At 33.7% G+C, this 15,584-nt stretch overlaps 1 long non-coding RNA gene and 2 pseudogenes across 1 annotated transcript; 2 read left to right on the forward strand and 1 right to left on the reverse strand.

Annotated features, from left to right (window-relative positions):
- The first annotated feature begins 5,696 nt into the window (after positions 1-5,696).
- LOC122074001 lies at positions 5,697-6,745 on the forward strand (annotated as a pseudogene).
- Positions 6,746-7,856: 1,111 nt separating this feature from the next.
- Positions 7,857-8,466, reverse strand: LOC122076567. The gene is made up of 3 exons (XR_006139516.1): positions 8,283-8,466; positions 8,022-8,106; positions 7,857-7,935 (listed from the first exon to the last, which is right to left on the reverse strand). It is a non-coding gene; the product is annotated as an uncharacterized LOC122076567 (long non-coding RNA).
- A 1,684-nt stretch (positions 8,467-10,150) lies between these two features.
- Positions 10,151-11,722, forward strand: LOC122072221 (annotated as a pseudogene).
- Positions 11,723-15,584: the final 3,862 nt, after the last annotated feature.

Consider the following 15,584-nt stretch of genomic DNA (forward strand, 5'->3'; position numbering starts at 1 on the left):
CAGGATATTACGATCAAAAATCAGTTTTTTTTTTTTTTTTTTTTGTTTTACTATTCGCAACAACCATATCGTATGCATCGACGTTCACCAAACTGGGACCGCTTCTTTGCACGATCCCGTTCACCGATATAAATTAATGAACAGTGGCCGAATTCGGAAAATTAGCATCTTTCATTAAATTAAAAATTATAATATTTAAAAAAAAAAAAAGAGAAACACTGAAGTAAAAGCCTCAATTACATCATTTTTTTTTTCGGGGAAAATTGTAGAAATCTTGAAGCCCGAATTACAATAGCTCAAACAGTCAAACCCCACTACGACCTCAACTATCCTAATCGCAATAGAAGAAATTCNAACTTTTTTTTTTTTTTTTTTACTTTAGCTGCTCAAGTAGGTGTTTTTAGGTTCTTTGCGATCTATGTTCTTTTTAAACTATTTCACCTTTCTTTTTTCAGAGTTGCTGGACTCTTATTTGAGTTGCTTTTCTTTTTGAAGGTGATAATTTTTTTTTAAAGATAAGAGGGTTCCCTTTTTCTGATTACAGTTCGAGAGCTTGAAAGTTGCCAGCATTTTGATTTCTGCTATAATGCTATGATGGCATGGGATGATGGGAAGAGTTAGTCTATGTTCCCCCTTTAATTTAGTTTCGGTTCCTCCTTTTATTACAAATCATAATTATTGTGGTATTTTTGTTTTCCCTTTCTAAGCTTCTACTTCAGCTTTGAATTGTGATATTTCTCTTCACCGAAGGTTTCCCTTCTAGTGCTTATGCATCTAATGTTTTTTTCTTTTTAGAGTTAAGATCAAGTCTTTAGAGCCTTTAGGTCCGATCCAATGGTTTTAACAAGACAAAGTCATGCACTGATATTTCTTCTTTTAAGCTCATCTCTTACTATTGAATGAATGTGCATTACAAATTGTCAATACACAGGCCAGAACTTGACTGTTTGTGGAATTCTCTAATATTTTTGATCTTGTAGGTTTGGCTAGAATTTTAAACTCAAGCAGTTGACAGGCCATAAAGATGGCGTATGGAACTCCTACATATGAGTAAGTTGTAACTCTTCATACTAGTTTATATTGGATTTAAATTTTGTAAGAATTTTAGATCTTACGTTTGCTTTTGGTATTACAAGGAACATATATTAATATAAAGTAATACCTTTTATATGTGGATGAGTAAGAGAGTGATCTCACAACCCTTGGATACACATTTTTTTAATCAATAGCCACCCCTCCTCCAACATACTTACAATTGATGTTCAATTAATTTTGATTAAGGGTGATATATGCATGCACAATCGAACTTGCATGTGGTTCACTTATATTGTGCATTGACTCTTAATATCTTAATATGCTTTATGCTACAGGAGCATCCTGAAGCCAAGTACTACAAAACCAAGAAATTTGAGTTCTTTGATATTTGGGAGAACATTTTTGGTGAGGACATCGCAACTGGCCAGTGGGCCCAAAATCGAAAGGCACGTGATAACAGTCAAAGTCAATCAGAAACAAGGGTGGGGATCCAATGAACTTTGATGACAATGCCATGGAGTCAAACACCAAAGGGGTAGGTGGATACTCACAAGATCCAAGGACAATACCTGTTGGAGAGGGGCCTATTGGAATTCAATATACTCCAAGGTTAAAAATACAGAAACAAAGTGTTAATTTTGATCAGCTAGCCACCATTGCTGAAGGCATCAAGGATTTGGCATCTGCACTTCGAGAACAACCCAAGCAACCGAACCCTTATGAGATGGATTTGACACCTACACTCATGCCATATGAGAGATCCCTGATATTTTTGATGTCACAGCTAGTAGGACTTTTGAATACTTGAGTGCAAATCCAGTGCAAACTAATATATTTGTCATATGATGTCTCACACAGGGCAAACTTTCTTTGGAGGCATTGGCATTTACAAGACCCCAATGGGTAGGAGTGCTGTTCAGATTTATAATTGTCGTGCTTTTGCCTTTTTATGAACTCTTTAAGTATATTTTGTTTAAAACTGTGAAAGTGGAGCTCTGACTCTAGGTTGAAGAACTTCTTTCAGTTTCATAGTTTAAGAACATAATGCTTGAGTGAGATGTACTCTTTTTAATGGTTTCCTATAGACTAATGATGTAATATTCTCAAAATTTTGGACAGGTTTATGATAGTACTTCATGTTCTCTATTTTGGAATTGAGAGAGGTTTTTTTTTTTTTTGGTTCAATAGCTAAGAATTTTGGGAACATGCTTGGTAATAGGTTTATGATAATACTTTATGCTCTCCATTTTGGAAGTTCTACTGTCTATATGAATGTAATCTGTAGATGGACAGTGATAATAGCCTTTGTTGTAGTCGTTGATGGCAATGGAAATATATTTGTGGTTTAGAAAGTTGCTATTGTATAGTGCTTCAAGTTGGTTGAATTTTTGGGTGCTTATAGATTCTCAAGGGCAAGTAATCTTGAACAACTTCAACTGAGGGAAATCCAAGATAACTCAACTTGGTACTTGGGGGAGAATTTACCAGCTGATGATGGCTTAGAAAATTAGTTACTTTTCTTTCCTATGTTCTTATAATCTGATTGCAAAGTGTCACCTCCACCTATTTATATACTTGTGCCATCACTTACGTACAACATGATTATTAGTCTCTCTCTCTCTCTCAACGAGAGTTATAATAGGTTTGAGTTTCGTGGGTTTGTAATTCTTTTTTCTATATTTCTTAGAATCTTGTATACATGGAGTTCTAACGGAAATTAAGGTGTATGAAATAATGATGAATGTGCAGTTTTTATCAAGACAAACATACACTAAAAAAAAAGTTTCGTAACACGTACAAATGCATGCGTGTTCTTACTAGTATATAAGAAAATAAAATGATTAAACATAATTTATTTCAATCAGGGATTTATTTATATTTAAATTAGTTTATTTCCCGTTTTGTGTGTACTAGGATGTTGGTTTTAATTAGAATTTTTTTTTATTTATCTTAATTAAATTAATTAATTAATATTAGTGGATCCCAACATTTTATTGTAAATAATAATAATAATAAAAAAAAAGGTCACACTTGTAGGCATTGATGGGATGACATTATTGATAATTATTTAAAGGCCTATGGAAGTAATGGTGTTCTTGTAATTATATTATAGCTTAACAACTTTCCTATTAACCACAAATCTGGATATTCAAACATACCAAGGGATGGTAAAGTTCAACTTTCCCAAGCCAACCAAAGAAGCATGGGGTGGAAAAGTTATATTTTTCTACAACTTTTCCATTCTTGTCATCACCCCACCAACAAGTGAGACCCATGTGTCATACAATCCTACCCCAAACTCCCTTCTAAATAAACGGAGCCTTAAGAATTAAGGGCAATAAGGGCTATACCCTCGAATTGAGGATGTGGTTGATTCAGATTTAATCATTCGGAATGATTCTCTAAAGATTAGAACTAACCTCATTAGATTCATTATGGGAACGACTGCTCATTGTAACACATGAAAGATAGTGGTCTACATATTGGAAATGAATCACTATGATTCATGAGTTGAAATTTTCATTTTGAATATTAATGAAAACTGAAATTTTACGTATCGTCATACATCAAAAGTAACATGACATTTACTTAGCATATGATAATATGGATCAAGTTGATATGGCCCAATTATTGCCAAATCACCATAAGATTAGTTGCAAAATTAGCAGTTAGATTACCTATATCCTAAGGTCTTATGACAATACCATCTTTTTCTATATGCTTTGAGTAGAGAGACGAAAGTCAGAAGATAATCCTCTCTTGGCTATGATGGATAACGCTACGCTGGAGCAAATAAATTCACTAGAAAAGTATTAGTCACCCATGTTCCATATTGGAATTCCATATTGTGATTGTGTTTAATAGGGCCATCCACAGTCTTGAGACATTTTCAGCTTTAAGAAGTTACATATTTATTTATGAAGGGACTTGGCTGACCTCACAACATATATATGCTAGGCAGGTCATCACTCACAAGGGATCACAAACCAATATGAACATACATATGAGAGTATGGCATCCCGGACCTATAATATAATATATTAGATGTAAAATTAAGTAAAATTAAGTAAAAAAGATTATAATGACGCCAATGTGCAGATTCTTATTCACGGCCTCTCGCGTCCCATCAGTGGATTCTTTTCTCTCTCTCCTCATTAAACATCTGCTATTGGAAGATTTGATTTCCCAACCCCTCATTGGTGGGAAATTACACTCTGATGTAATTAATAATGATTCCTCCTCAAAAAAAAAAAAAAAAAAAAAATTATATATATATATATATATATATTATTTTCCTATGGCTGATTGAGTTGTATCACTTGTAAAGTAGTTCACATAATATCTACACTAAAAAGGACAAAAGCTTACATAATCTGTGTAAGATAAGCATTTTCATAAAGGAATGGGTCTCCCCCCCCACACAAAACCATATGAAGGATGACCATATAAGTTAATTACAGGTTAATAACTCCAATAAGAAGATGAAAAAGTTACAAACACCCCATCTTCCCTTTAACAAATATTATTTTTTTGGATTAAGTTTCTTGGGTGAAGAGAGAATCTCTTCACCATTGGTGATATGATATGATTGGACTCTAGGTTTTATCATTAACTTTCACCCCCTATTGTTCATTAGTTTTGAATAAATTTCTCTAATTTAATCAAAAAGTCGAATAAAGTGGATGAAAAGAGATTCTCTTTTCATCAGGAGTGGAGAGAATTTGTAAAAGGATTTGCCATTATCCCAAAAATACCTATGCTCCAAGACAAATATATCATTAATGAGCTTTGAGAAATGTAATATCAAGCTTTTAATTTCCGCTTTCACTTAATTAATATGATATATAATAATGGAATGCTTAGCAAGGATCCAATTTTGGCACTTTTTGATGAAACAAAAATCTTTATCATATGGTGTGTTCCTTGCCACAATCAATTTCAAGTCTACATCAACATTGAAAATGGCATTTAAGAGCTAATTTGGTTGTGCACCCGTTAGCACTAAGTGTAAAATTGAGAGAGACTTTGTCAGGGTGTGTTGAGGAGGGCCCCACCCTTCGTAGATAATATTTGATTAGAGAGCACTAAGTGTAAAATTGTTCAAAATCTTTACACAACTTTCTAATTAAAAAAATTAAAAAACATGAGAACAATCTCTATATAATCTAAGACATGCGGCAATACCTTCTCACTGATTTCGCTCTCTCTCTCTCTCTCTAAAGTGAGGGTACTGATTTCGCAATCTCTCTCTCTCTCTAAAGTTAGGGTGTGAAGTTAAGAGTGAAGAGGAAATGGAAGAGAATTGGAAGACAACAGCCATGCTTGTCATAGATATGCAGGTTTGTCTCTCTTTTCTGTTTTTTCCTTTGGTTTTATTTTCAATTTCTTCTCAATGTTCGCTTCTCCCTTTTCTTCAGTTTTTGGAATTACTCTATTGATCTTTTTGATTATTATGAGCAATATTAGACTATGTTTGGTATACATTCTTGTAATAGATTTTAAGTCTAGAATGTAACCTATAACCGTGTTCTTTTTTTTTTTTTTTTTTTTAATAAATACGTGAACTAAAATACATTTCAAACACAGCCTTAGTTTTACCTGTTCAGAATTTGCTATCTAAATTCTCTATTTCATGTTCTTCTTTTCAATGAATACAGAAGGATTTTGTTCTACCAACAAAAACCATGCAAGTACCTGGAGGAGAAGCTATTATCCCTAATGTGATTAAGGCCGTCGAAGTTGCAAGGCAGCGTGGCATTCTTGTTGTTTGGGTATCCTATTTCTTTTTTCTCTATAACCATGTGGGTCAAATCTTTCAATTATTGGACCCACGGGACAAGAATACCTGTTACTTATTGGATTCTTCTTCTTTTTCTTTTCTTGATTGATCATGATCAATTGTAGATTGTTCGGGAACACGACCCGTTGGGAAGAGATGTGGAACTCTTCAGGTTGCACTTGTATGGTAAAGACAAAGAAACACCACCAGTTAAGAAGGGAAGTGTTGGTGCAGAACTAGTTGATGGCTTATAGATCCAAGAAGGTGACTACAAGCTTGTTAAAACTCGTTTCAGTGCCTTCTTTGGTACCAAACTTCATTCATTACTTCAAAGGGTTGGCATCAATAGCTTAGTTGTGACAGGTAATTAATTATTCAAGTAAAGTGAAGTGAATATCCTCCAAGACCACCCACCCCTTTGTCTAAATATATATTAATTTTCACCTTTGTGATTGATCATTAATCATCTATTGTAGGAGTTCAAACCCCAAACTGTATCAGAGCAACAGCCTTCGAAGCAGTTCAATTGGATTACCCATCTGTATCAGTCATTACTGATGCCACCGCAGCTTTTACACTAGAAGTACATGCTGGTAATTGTACTGTGAATTAATTAATTATATAGACTGATGATTTGACTTGCTGATGATTTAATTAACGTTTGTATGTATTGAAATTTGATGAAACAGAAAATCTTTTCTACATGAGTAAAGTTGGAATTGCAACACCAACACTGAAGGAATGGTGCGAGTCCAACGCATAATTCTGTGTCCTCTGAATAACAGTGCAGATGCCTTAGCTTGGAAGGCCATGTCTATCAAGTGTCAGAGAAATTGACCACATTCCAAAACTATGTAGTAATGCTGGTTTTTCTATATATACTGTTGTTGTATCACTCATAATGATCAATCTATGTTTGGTTTGCTTGAAGGGATTGATGATCCGTTATGTAATAAGTAGAACTTCTGATATGGATATTAATTAAGGAGTTCAATGTGATAGATACCGAACTTGGATCAATCTTAGATCGGGTATCGTTATTGAATCAAGGGTAAATTCATAAAAAATTTCATTTCATTTATGAAAATAGGGATAAAATTGATCGATCCAGATCAGTATCATATTCCCAAGAACTAAATCCTTGACCACAACCATTCAAGTTGAACTTGATGGTCTAAATCGAATCACTGTGAGCATGTATCTCCTAACTCCAATACAAAGTAGTGAGCCTTTGCATGGTTTCCATAAGAGGCTCTTGCTGAGAGTTTGCTGTAAGATATACCATCAACTCCAGGTGGTCATGGCACTAATTCAAAGGAGGAAGCACTTCATGATCTAATTGATGATATTGTGGATCTGTCTTTGCGTCAATCCTCTGGCTGAAGATGTTCTGCTTATAGGCCTTAGAATATATATATATATATATACTAGTAAAAATTGCACGTGTGGCCATACGTTGGGGTGAGAAGATTCGAAAGAGAGGTATAGTTTGTGATAGAAAAGAAAATTAGGGAGAAGAAGATTGTGAAGAGAGAGATAAAAGTATCCAGATTCAAACAAATAATATAATAAATGTTATTCTCAATTCATGCATCAATAATGCATTTGTTTTTTTTGTGAATACATTAAAAAGAAGAAAAAGCTCCGAAGCTAACCATATGGGTTCAGATGTCATTCTGTTCCAGGACTGGATAAAAAAAAAAATTCTTGAAAATTAATTAAAACCCCAAATATAGAGGAAGCAATAATTTCTATTTTATACTCTGCCGCTTTGCATAGATGTAAGAATAAATCACACAGCCAAAGGAAATTAAAATTCATAAAGCAATATAAGGCGAGGAACGAACAGTCAAAGCATACCACAATGTAATACTACCTGTTCAAGCAGCATGAATGTCTATTGCACAGATGATTTGAACATAACGAAGAAAGAAGAAAGGAATTGATGAACCATCTTTGTCTTAGAAAGAAGAGAAGCCAGATACAAACCTTTATTTTCCCAAACAGAAGATATTAAAAAAATCATGATGCCGATAGAGATTCTTGATGTGTGAACTTTCACATGGTTGGCCTTTGTTCTCTGCGATGATAGATGACAGAGACTTCACTTTGATCCATAACTGCATAGAAATAAAAAACCAGAATTGCACACAGAGAGGAGAGAACAAAATTAATACACAGAGATTATTAATATGTGAACTTTAACCTGGTTGGGCACTGTTCTCCGTCAACAATGGTGGCAGGGATGACAGGACTTCACTCTGATCCAAGACTGAAATGGTACTGTAATTCTGAAATAGAGATTAAACCATATAAGGAGAGTCTAGCTAGTTAAAGAATTTCAAGAAACAGAGAACAACTAAAGAACAAATGGGTATTTCTTAAGCTTTGAGAGAGAAAGAGAGAGAGAGAGAGAGAGAGAGAGAGAGAGAGAGAGAGAGAGAGAGAGAGAGAGAGAGAGATGTACCAGTCACATCAAACAAGAAAGATGAAGAGTATTTTCCTTTCCTGGAATACAAAATGGCAGGTTTCAAGGTAGCATCATCCCAGAAGTTGTTTTCACCTCCGAAAAAAGCGACGTGAGAGAGAGAGAGTATTTCTAAAATAGAGAATAAATCATATACAAAGGTACCCTATTTCTGAAATAGAGATTAAAACATACATATATAGAACTTAATAAATAAAGGAATTCAAGGAAATAGAGAATAATCACAGACGCATATGACATTTTTGAAACTCAAGAGATAGAGAAAGAGACACGTTCCTATTGCATGAAAAAAAAAAAAAAGTTTCTTTGCAATGGAGAACACAAAGCATCATCCTCCCAAAAGGATGGTTTCTTAAATAAAAGTAGCACAGAAAATCATACCTTGTGAGAATACAGGGGCATAACAATTTTGATTCATTGTCCAAAATAAGGAAAAATAGTAGGCAAAGAAAGAAGGAGAATCGAAACCTTACCGAAAACTATTGCTCGAATCATGATAATATTGAACTGAAATTTTTGTCTTATGTAGAAGGGGACGAGAGAGTAAAGGGTGGGAGAGTTTAATAAAGAAACTATATTTAGCTTCTATATATGAGAGAGAGAGAGAGAGAGAGAGAGAGAGAGAGAGAGAGAGATGGTTCAATAAAAAAGTTGATTTTTTATTTTAATTAAGTTCCTTTTGGTATCATTTTTCTTTTTTATTTTTATCTATTTAACAAAAATCATTAATGAAAACCATTTTTTATCAAAATATAAAAATGGTTTGGTAACTACTTGACAAAAATGATTTTTTGTGAGAAATAGTTTGGTATCTCTAAGTGCAAAATTGTTTTTTTAAGAAATGGGTGAAGAGATTTCCTTCACCCATTTTTCTTATAACTCTCTTTCTCCACTTTGGATTGAAGAAGAGGGGGCAAGGGGCTTGGATTTCTAATTACAAAACAAATGACTACTTTACCCCTCCATATTGAGTCTTTAAGCACATGTTCATTAAAGTCTAATGCAAAAATAACTGAAAATCATTTTTGACCAAAACACATAAATGACTCTTGATCTCTTTTTGGTTTTTGTGTTTTAACAATTTTTTTTAAATAGAAACAAGTTCCATAAATGACACCAAATGCGGCCAAAACCATTTTTGTGAACAAAAATTAAAAAAGAAAAATGATACCAAAGAGGGCCTAAATAAAGAAACTATTAGTTTTGGGCTATAGGGACGTGAGAGTGAGTAGAAAAAAGTCTTTTTTTTTTTTTTTTCTGAGGAAGAGAAAAATGGAAACTATAGGAAGAAAGAGATGCAAATATGGTAACACATCTTTGATATGAAATTCGTTAACTTTCATAAAGGGAAACATGGATAATCTTACCCTATTAGATAGATTCTCCCATAGACTACTATTTTAGTTGAGAAAGATGAAAATCAAAAGATTTAGTTATTTTTAATAATATGAAAGATTCAATATATTTACCTAGATGGGGCTGTCTAATAGTTGTTTCGTTTTTCTTAGCATACAACATAAATTGTTGAGGGAGTTGAGTTTTCTAAGATAGAATTTCTGATGTATCAAGTATTGTGATTCGGATGATGAGTGTAATTTTTATTTTAGATTTATTTTGAATTTTAATAATTGTATGATGAACAAGATTTATGAATTAATATATATTTTGGATGTTAAATAGTAGTTACATGTTATATATTGAGTGAATTTTTATTTTAGATGTATTGTGTATAGAATGGATTATATGGGTCCAAGAAAACAAAAAATCCATTGCTATAACTTTTTATTTGTAACTATAAGTTGAAGCTATAGTTTTCACAATTAAATCTACAATTAAAATCCACAGTTATGGATTTTGCTATACAAAAATTCATAGCCAAAATCTGTAATTATAGTTTGATGCACTAAAATTTGCAGTTAATATCTGCAGTTATAGTATTTCCTATGCAAAATATTTTCCATTATAAATCACAGCTACAATATCAGTGCACAAAATTCTGCAACTAAAATCCATAGCTATAGATTTTGCTGCACAAAAAATCCGCCACTAGAAAATCATAGCTATAAATTATGGGGAACAAAATTCCGCAAATCCGTAGTTATAGATTTTGCTGCGCAAAAAATGTGCCACTATAAAACTGCAGTTATAAATTTTGGGGCGTAAAATTTCACAGTTAAAATCTGCAGCAATAGATTTACTGTGGAAAAAAAACGCAGTTAGGAATCCACAGCAATAGATTTACAGCGGAAACATTCGTAGCTACATATCTGTAACTATAAATTTACTATGGAAAAAATTCACAATTAAAAATCCACAGTAATAGATTTGCTACGAAAACAATCACAGTTAAATATCCACAGTTATAGAGTACCCTGTCCCTGAGTTGCGAAATTCATAGGTATAGAATTAGCGACGACACTTGTAGTTGTGGATAGCAAACCACAGGTAATCCGCAGCAATAGCCTATTGCTACAGATTTTTAGACCTTAAACTGCGAAAAAAATCGCCTTTATTGGCATCCTTTGTTGTAGTGTTTCCTCAAAATACAACAAGAAACAAGAGAAGTGGCAATGGAATTACTAAAAGGGATATCTGAAAGCTTGGGATTGGAAGACAACTACGTTGACACTGCAATGAAGTTGGAGAAGGGTTTTTAGATTCTAGTTGGGAATCTGTATCCATCTTGCCCTGAACCAGAACTTGCGATGGGAATGCCACCTCATTCTGACCATGGCCTCTTGACCCTCCTCGTAGAGAATGACATTTGTGGCCTTCAACTGCAACATAAGGGCAAGTGGGTCCAAGTAAAGTCCGCTCCCAACTCTTTCCTTGACAATACAGCAGATCATCTTAAGGTACCTTCTTCCTTAAAACCACTTTGATTGGATTATATAAGTGAACCTAGGTGATGAGTCATAACTTGGAAACCCTAAGGGGTAGTTGAGTTGATAAGGGACCTTTGCCTCAGGAAGCGTGTGGTTCTGAGTTTGACTCTTCTTACCTCCTTGGGGCCACTCACATACTTTCAGTGAAAGTTGAATGGTTCTCATTCAACCCTTTATGATTAATGGGATTAGTAAGGCCGAAGGCTTGGATACCTGTTGTTAAAAAAAAAAAAAAAAAAGTCATGACCTGATGACCTGGTTTATAAACCTTACTTATATAATGTTTGCCAAATGTAATAGATATTGAGCAATGGAAAGTACAAGAGTGTGCTACATAGAGCAATTGCAAATGATAAAGCTACGAGGATATCCCTTGCCATGGCCCATGGGCTGTCATTGGACACAGTTGTTAGCCTAGCTCCAAAATTGTTAAACAGTGAAACCAATCCACCAGCATATACTGGAATGAAATATAGGGATTACCTGGAGCTCCAGCAAGAGAAAACCTGCTTGGACCGGGTTCAAGTTCAATAATGATGGTTGAACCTTGAACCGTTAAATAGAATGATGATGGTTTATGTTATCAAGATTCAAGAATGCTTGTTGTGTTGTAGTGTTGTAGTGTTGTACTATATGGTTATGGCTTGGACAATCTAGTCTAGCAATTAATATAACAAGAAGACGTTGTAAAATTATGTATTTTGGATGTATCTCATGGAAAAAGTAAGAGTGTGAATTGCAAACTGATATCGTTTATTGAAATTGAACCGATCTAATCTCTAGTTTCTTTTGGGCTAAATCCTAAATGGCTAAATGAACAAGTCTCTCTTAATTAACTGTAATTACAAGGCTACCCATATATATATATATACTAGTAAACTTGCATGTGAACTGCACGTGTGGTCTTTTGCTATGTGGCACAAATAGTAATGTATGAAACAAATTAATTAAAATAAAGCAAAATTACATGATTTGTATGGATTAGATTTTTAAGATAATGCTTGAAATTGTTGATAATTTTGTAATAAGAACCCATTCAATTGTGGGATGCAATAATCTTAAATAATACATATGTTAATTTGAAAGACATTAAGCTGTATATTTGCCAAACTTCCTTTTCCTTCTATTCTACCTCCATCTCTATACCAAGACATGATATTCCATATCTATACTCAAAATGAATTTTTTAATAATATGGTATGTGTGTAACTAACTCACAGTCCAGTTAAGAGAGCACATCCATAGTGAAGTGATCACTGAGTAAAAGAGAGAGAAAAACCATAGTGAAATATTCACTATTCAGTCAATATCATGCATGAGAGCAAGGTGAGTCTTCAGAAGAAGATAAGATTGAACATTGGGAAATTTGATATTTGAAACTTGAAACTTATTGAAATGGGGTCTTAAACTGTGGAGGGTGAACTTGAAGATGTAAAAATTCTTCCTCCAAATGTTTTTCAGTGCCCAAAGCAAAGTCCATGTGCCTCCATAAAATTTCCAATTGCTACAAATATCTCTTGGCTTCGACGGTGTAGAGCCCTTTCTAATATCAATACCAGTCTCTATATTAAGAGACTCCACAATCATGAAACTTTACATCCTTCTAATCTGGTAACCATGGACCAAGAAATAGGATTCGAGATGACTATAGCAAGATTACTATGTACAGAGAGAGAATGAAAAAAATGGGATTATTAACATGGGTTATTAGTAAAAAAGAAGGTTTCTTTTCGTGCAATTCCCCAATTATAGATATAAATTGGAATTAGCTTTTACTCACTGCAGGAATCACAAGGAATATGGGCTTAAAAAACAAACATTTTGTGCAGCCTTTAGCAGCTTCAGAGAAAGATAGAGACAGCTCCACCTATAAAATGCCAAAAAAAATTCAAGATAGTGAATTGATTTGTATATAAGTCGCAAAACTTTCTGTCTTATTCTCAAAGATATGCAAAGCATCATCAGAAACTGTTAGAATGTAGATAGTGATCCCATAAAAGAGGGACTTGTATCAACATGAAGGATGAAAACATGGCAAGCAGAAGATACCTCAAAGAAAATTTTATGAAAAAAAGGCTGATATATTCACAACTATGGTGACCAAGGCAATCCATAAGAGTGGATCACAGACACAAGTGCTACTGAGCATATTTGTGGGGATCGAAATGCCTCTCCAAGTATTCAACTGTTGGTAAAAGGTAATTTTTCACCTTTCTAGATGACTATTCAAGATATAATAAAACCACCTCAGAAATTAAAATATACGGCCTTGAAATCAGGCCAATGGTAAGAGGGAAAATCAAGGCACCATATAAAGAGGGCTTTCCTTCCAAGTCCCCCAAGTGACATAACATTCTGCTGCAACTAATAGAAAGAAAAATGGAGCAACTAACCAAAAGGAAATATATGTTTTTGATAATTTAACGCAAGACTCTCATCTATGGAAATCGCTGAAAAGTCCTGGAGGCCCCTTTAATTTAAAAATAAAATGAAGAGATGAGAATTCCCAAGTATTGATACATTTTAACAAATATTTTTTTATCTAAATTCTGAAAATATGTAGCTTAAATTCAAAAAAAGGAAAGAAGAATTGAATCACGAACAAAACAGATAGAAGGGAGTTCAAGGACACTGAAGAAAATCAAGCAATCAACAAGATAGATGAAGATGTCAAATAAGTAGAATAGTTTGTAGACATATGGGAACTCGATCGGGATATTTGGTAAGAATATCTCGAGATTCTTGAGATCGTTCCTTTCAGAGAGAGAGAGAGAGAAAGAAATTGTACTACCATGGGATGATGGTAGGATAGATTTTGTAAGGGATGGAAGGAGAGATTTTAGGAGGTATTTTTTTTTTGGTATATCTCTCTCTAAATATTTAATTCTCTCTTTCTCCCCCTTTGTGCTCCACGTTTTTTATATACCTCCTTTGTTATTTTTTTTTTATTAAATAATTATAGAGATTTAAGGAGGAGTAATAGCAAGAATTACTCTCCTTTTTAATACTTAATATTTATAATTAATGATTACTCTCCCACTTTCTCCTCCATGTTTAGAGAGAGAGAGAGAATTTATTATTATTATTTTTTTCATCTTCCATTTTGAGGGGTCCGTTTGTGACTTTTTTCTTAAATAATTATAGAGATTTATATATGGAGAGAGAGAGAGAGAGAGAGAGAGAGAGAGAGAGAGAGAGAGAGAGATGGAGAGAGAGATTTAAGGAGGAGTAATAGCAAGAATTGCTTCCCCTTTTCTCTTCCACGTTTAGAGAGAGAGAGAGAGAGATAATTATTTTTTTTTTCATCTTCTATTTTTAGGGGTTTTTTGATCATTTGGAATTTTTTTTGTTTTTTTGTTTTTTCGTCATTTGGAAATTTTTTTGGGAAGATGTCAATGGTTTTTTTGTCTTTTTGAAAAACTATACCAAATAGAAGAGTACGTACTTTTTAATAGTAGTATGATATGCGACAAGGAAAGCCATGATAAGTGGTTTCACGGTTTTGATGTAAACAATTCGATTTGATTAAGAAAATGGTTTCAGTTTCAAATTCTCATCCTTAACCTCATGGATGTACAACTGGCTAGAGAGGAACCGGGCTGCTTGGGTATTATTATAAAATCAATATCCGGAAAGTTAGCTTTGCTATTAACAATTAATGATGTCCAAATTCCACAATCAATCAAAACATAAATATAAATCCCTCTTGTGGGGATATGTGTGGTCAAATATCTTCATCAAATTATCACCTCTCAGCTGTCTAATGATATGATTATTTATTTATGTAGGGTATTGAGTAAATTAGACTTCAAGATTCAATCTAAAACGATTTCAATGTGTGTAAAAATCATTTCTAAAATTGGCATTTTAATGTAACGAAAGCAATCAATGTTACAACTGAACAAGTTAAGAACATTGAACAGACAATTTGGTTGATTGGGTCAACTTCTCCAGCCATGTTTTTAATTATCTCATTCGGAGGTTTTTTATTTTTTCCTTTATTTTAAAATCTGTTTTATTTTCTTATATACAAGTTTATGACTGATTCAAATAACTCAGCGATACATATGCTCCGTATTCTGTAAGAAATTAAGAATAATTACGCCATCAGTTGCTAATTAATCAACGTTTCTCAATATTATATTTAGTTTATACCTAAAACCAGTATGCAGTTGGTGAGCAATGAACTTGGTACGAACTGTAAACTCGGGCGTCCTAAGTTCGACTCCCAGTAGGCACACCTTAGGCCACTTACATTGGGTGTTTAATACTGTTCACTGCTTTCAGTGAAAATTGAATGGTTCTCATTCAACCCCGGTATGACCCGATCCATGCGGTTGTGGGGTCAGTATGGACCCGTGGGACTAGTTTGGCTGAAGGTCTACCTGTCGTTAAA

Source organism: Macadamia integrifolia, chromosome 1 (assembly GCF_013358625.1).
Source record: "Macadamia integrifolia cultivar HAES 741 chromosome 1, SCU_Mint_v3, whole genome shotgun sequence".
Classification (NCBI taxonomy): Eukaryota; Viridiplantae; Streptophyta; class Magnoliopsida; order Proteales; family Proteaceae; genus Macadamia; species Macadamia integrifolia.